Here is a 6,118-nt window from a genome sequence, read left to right as displayed (position 1 = left end):
CTTTTTATAAATAAATATAATAATATAACTAAAGTTAATATATTGTATATTATATCATATTTTTTATCAGTAAAAAAGGAGGAAGCGACACCTCAACTCCATCGTTACTGTTTTATATTATATACAGATAGATATGCAGAGAATTAGAGAGATTTTAGGAATTAATTTAAATTATGTAGAACTTTTAGATATAGATATGCAGAGAATTAGAGAGATTTTAGGGATTAATTTAAATTCTGCAGAACTCTTAGATATAGTATAGATAAAATAATATTTTTATAAATAAATATAATAATATAACTAAAGTTAATATATTATATTTTATATTATATTTTTTATCAGTAAAAAATGAGGAAGCGACACCTCAGCTCCATCGTTACTGTTTTATATTATATATTTATATTATATTATATTTTTTATAAGTAAAAAAGGAGGAAGCGACACCTCAACTCCATCGTTATTGTTTTATATTATATATAGATATGCAGAGAATTAGAGAGATTTTAGGAATTAATTTAAATTATGTAGAACTTTTAGATATAGATATGCAGAGAAGTAGAGAGATTTTAGGGATTAATTTAAATTCTGCAGAACTCTTAGATATAGTACAGATAAAATAATCTTTTTATAAATAAATATAATATAACTAAATTTAATATATTATATTTTATATTATATTTTTTATCAGTAAAAAATGAGGAAGCGACACCTCAGCTCCATCGTTACTGTTTTATATTATATATAGATAGATATGCAGAGAATTAGAGAGATTTTCGGGATTAATTTAAATTATATAGAATTTTTAGATATAGATATGTAGAGAATTAGAGAGATTTTAGGGATTAATTTAAATTTTGTAAAACTCTTAGATATAGTACGGATAAAATAATCTTTTTATAGATAAATATAATAATATAATTAAAATTATTATATTATATATTATATATTATATTATATTTTTCTCAGTAAAAAAGGATCGTTACTATTTTATATTATATATAGAATATAGATACGAATCAAATAATCTTTTTATAGATAAATATAATAATACAATTATTGAAATATTTTATATTATATTATATTTTTTATCAGTAAAAAATGAGGAAGCGACACCTCATCTCCATCGTTACTGTTTTATATTATAGGTAAATGCTATGCTTACTTTGTTTTTAATAAAGTAAGTCTTACTTTGTGTGTTTTCACCATTGGATTAATTTTCTAATCCATCATCCAATGGTGGAAACACAAGTAATGGTACTTTGTCAAAAACAAAGTAACCATAGAAGGCACTTTATATTATATATAGATAGATTATATTATATTTTTTCTCAGTAAAAAAGGAGGAAGCGACACCTCATCTCAATCGTTACTGTTTTATATTATATATAGATTTCAATAATAATCAGCTTAGTTTAGTTTGGTAGCAATCAGTTCATTTCAGTTCAGTTCAATTCAGTTCAGCTTTCAATTTCAGTATTCAGTTTATCATTATTTATTATAATTATTATTATTATTATTATTGGTAGGTGATCTGTAAATTCCACTGTAAACCCTCATCGAGGTCTGTGGTTTGCCCTGACCTTGGGAATGGGTAGACCTACCCTTACCTAAACTTTTTCCTACCAAAAAAAATTAATTATATATAATTTTATGAATTTTTTTATCCAATTCATATAAAAGACAATATATATATATATATATATATATATTAATTCTTTTCACATCCCAACATATGTTTGTGATTTGTTACTGATAAAATGACGCACGCGTGAAGTGTAGATGACAATATTCATGACCGAGAAGACAGTTTGATGAATTATTTCTCAAATTTACTCAATTTATCAATGTTAGGAGCAAAATTACACCATTTTAGACGTATAGCGGTAAATTGCTCATGGCCCAAAATATTAGGGGTATTTTTGCACCTTAACCCTTAATTGTAATAAAAAAAATTAAGAGTTTGTATTGATAGAATTGGAATCCTTGCTTGGTTCATTCTTTTCACTAATAATTTATACAATAATTACAAATAAATACCCCTATCATTAAAGCCCTAACTAGGTAATTGAAATACAATCAAATTGTGATCTTCACAAGATTTTAGGGATAGAATATGGTAACAGATAAAATGGTAACAGAAAGTTGACTTATTCTAATACACCCTCTTAGTCGAAACGGGAGGAGGATGTACGTTGAGACTAGAGCAGAAGTCTTCGAACAATTGGATTGGTAGACCTTTGGTGAAAATATCCGCAATTTGGTGACGATAAGGTATATGGTGAACCCGAACTTGACCATGTGCCACTTTATCCCGAACAAAGTGAATATCCATTTCAATATGCTTTGTGCGTTGATGTTGAACATGATTTCCTGAAAGGTAAATGGCACTCACATTATCACAATAGACCAAGGTGGCGGTGGGGAGAGGGTGGTGAAGCTCGAAGAGGAGGTTGCGGAGCCAACATGTTTCAGAGACGATACTGGCGACGCCTCGGTATTTGGCTTCAGCACTAGAGCGAGAGCGTGTGGGTTGTCGTTTTGCAGACCATGAAAGCAAATTGTCACCTAGATATACACAATAGCCGAAAGTTGACCGTCGGGTGTCCGGGCATCCGCCCCAATCCGCATCGGTATAGGAGACCAATTTGTTGAGTGATGTGCGATGAAGATGAAGACCCAAATGAAGAGTTCTTTGAAGGTACCAGATTATGCGTTTGAGTGCATTCATGTGATGGGTGCACGGATCATGCATAAATAGATAAATTTGTTGCATGACATAAGCGATATCTGATCTCGTGAGAGTCAAGTACTGTAGGGCTCCGGCAAGACGACGATAAGAAGTAGGATCATGATACGGATTGCCAGAGGAGATGCTGAGCTTAGCTTTGGTGTCAACGGGTGTGAGACACGGTTTGCAGGCTGACATACCGGCTTTCTCAATAATTTCAGCTGCATATTTTCGTTGAGAGAGAAAGAGGCCGACGGATGTGCGAGTGACAGAAATACCCAGAAAATCACTTAGAGGACCTAAGTCCTTAATAGCAAACTCGGCCCCAAGTTTGGACATGATGGAGTCACGAAGTTGATCTGAAGAGGAAGCTAAAATGATATCATCAACATAAAGAAGAATGTAAGCAATGTTAGCTCCATCACGATAAATAAATAAAGAATTATCACACCGACTGTGAGTGAAACCCAATTGAGCTACAAAAGTCGCAAACCGTTGGTACCATGCACGAGGTGCTTGCTTAAGTCCATATAAAGATTTTTTAAGTAAGCACACATAAGTGGGATGAGCCGGATCACGGAAACCTAGCGATTGGGACATGTACACCGTTTCATGTAGGTCACCATGTAAGAAGGCATTCTTGACATCAAGTTGGTGGAGACTCCAATTTTTAGAGAGAGCAATGCTGAGAACAACTTGGATGGTGGCAGGTTTGACAACTTGGGCATAGTTATTCAAAATCCATGCCCAAGCCTTTCAAGTCCTGGATCATATTATTACGCCTACTGATGCTACGGAACAGGCCACATACCTCGCTGCCAAAAGAGCGGATCATGCTCTTTGGAAACATATTGACTCCATTGTTCTTCAATAGATTTATGGAACTATATCCATTGATCTTCTCCACACCATCATCGAGCCAACTCTACTGCGGTGGTGGCGTGGTCTCGCTTAAAAGAAATTTTATCGGATAATAAAAACTTCCGAGCCTTTTACCTTTAACAAGAGTTCTCTCACCTCCAAATGGAGGATTTTCCCAATGCTTCTGCATACTGCCAACACCTTAAGTCTCTCTCCGATCAATTGGCAAATGTTGGCAATCCCGTATCTAACGATCGCCTTGTGCTACAACTCGTTTCCGGGCTCACGGATGTATATGCTACGGTTGGTTCCCAATGCTTCCGCATACTTCCAACACCTTAAGTCTCTCATCGCGGCGGACAATATGGGGGTCGTGAAAACCGGAGCAGAAACCGCGGGGGTGGGCATCGCAATGCCCAGCAGTATGGGACCGAGTACTCCCCTGCCCCATGGGCCTATCCACCTCCATAGGCTCAATGGGGTACTTGGAACAGCCTGCCTTGCCCGTACCCAACCCAGTCGTACCGCTCAACTCCCCGCCCACCTCAACAGGCCGGTATTTTAGGCCTAAGGCCGCAGCAGCAAGCTCATGTCGCTTCAACATCTCCCAAGTGTCTCTTCTTATGCTCCAACGAACATCGATGAGGCTATGCACACCCTCTCCACTCAACAACCCGATGTTCAATGGTAACAGAAAGTTGACTTATTCTAATATGTATTCATATGAAAAATTGTATTTAATTTTATAAGCTTTAAATTATATGTAAATTTATATTTTTAATTTAAATTAGACTCATTTTTATTTAATTTTACAAGCTTTTATCGAGACAAACTTTTATTTGATATTCAATTTAGTTTTATCTTTAATAATATATTTATGTATTATCGTTATTATTATTATAAGCTTATTAATGTCCAATATTATCATTAAAATTATTTTAAAGTCTAATATCATCAGTATTGTTAAGTACAGTAGCATTCAGTTAAATTCAGTAACATTCAATTAAGTCCAGTTAAATTCAATTCAGTTCAGTTCAGTAGCATTCAGTTCAATTTTTTTCAGTAATAAAGAATAGAGCCAAAGTACTTCTAATCACCTCCAAATTAAAATTTCAAAATGAATTAGTAACTTAAACTATTAAAATTATTAATTAAATTTCTAAACTAAGCAAAAATCTATTGAGCACTCCTCCTATTCTAAAATCAGAAAATGTGTCTATTTAGAATTCTTATACTAAGTACCCGGTCTTACATGTCATTTGGAGGACACCTCAATTCATATTAAGACTAGTGTATTGTGATCCGCTTAATAAATAAAATAGTGTGATCTCTTATAATATGTATGAGTCCATATTACACATGGTAAAATATATAAGAAAAATCATCTGTTTGACATGGAGAACCTAGTGCTAGGGATGGCAACGGGTACCCTACCCGCGGGTACCCGGCACTACCCGACCCTAATGGTGTTGAAACACCTTTCCACATAATTTTGATTTGACAAAATTGTTTAAGTATAATTTAAAATACATATTCTAAACACACCAAGTTTAAATGCTTTGATTTATTCTACTAATGTGTTTGTTCAATGTTGAGTTAAAACTGTTATAAGACATAAAGGATTAAAAGGCCCAAGCCCAATATGGAAGCCAAGGCCTAAGTCAAACAACTCAGTACACTCGGCCCGCGTATGTCAAGGCGTTGCCGTTTTGAACAAAACGCAACTCAGCAAACGGAAGGATCTAGAAGACCTTCGAGAACAACTTCAAGATGAAGCTGCTGAGTAGTCTCGACAAAGCGTACAAGACAGCAGCTGGCAAAGGAAAACTTCCAGACAAAGTGTTTCCTCTTTTGGCAAAGTTCAGACGACACAGTATGCTGTCCAGTTGACTTTACCATAAAAGGAGAGACAGTCTGCTGAGCTGACCGAGGACAGAAGATACACAATTCTGATTGGCCGAGAGCTCTGAGCAAGTCAGGATGACAACGACATATAGCCGTTTCCCTCCAACGGTTATTTCGAAATTCGAAATGACCGATGCCCAGACGTCTCTATAAATAGAGCCATCAGAAGCTTCACTCAATACAGAACTTGATCTAGCAGTTACGCTGACCAAATTTCTACAAGTTCTGCAAGCAAAGAAGCAAAGCAAAATCTTACACTACAATTCTTATATCTGTGTAAAAGTCTAGAGTGATTGTTTCAATCGTCTAAAGTGTCTTAGCAAATATTTGTATAGGACAAAACACTTATCATTTCTAGAGATAGAAAGGAGAGGCTGAGTACTCGGTTTTAGTACTCAGCGGAGAGATTAGGATTGAGTAGAAGTATAGAGGAAGGTACTCTTGTCATACTCAATTGCTGATATTGTAAAAGGTTTGAGGCTCTACCTTTAAAGAGCTCAGTAGAGGATTTGAAATCTCGGAATGTGTTCCGGGGACAGGACGTAGGCTTAGAAGAAGCCGAACCTGGATAAATCTGCTGAGTGAAGTATTTCTTACCTTTAACTCCTTATTTAAATTGCTTGC

Source organism: Euphorbia lathyris, chromosome 6 (genome assembly GCF_963576675.1).
Source record: "Euphorbia lathyris chromosome 6, ddEupLath1.1, whole genome shotgun sequence".
NCBI classification, from domain to species: domain Eukaryota; kingdom Viridiplantae; phylum Streptophyta; class Magnoliopsida; order Malpighiales; family Euphorbiaceae; genus Euphorbia; species Euphorbia lathyris.
The sequence above is the reverse complement of the archived record's forward strand: the minus strand, read 5'-3'. Positions refer to the sequence as shown.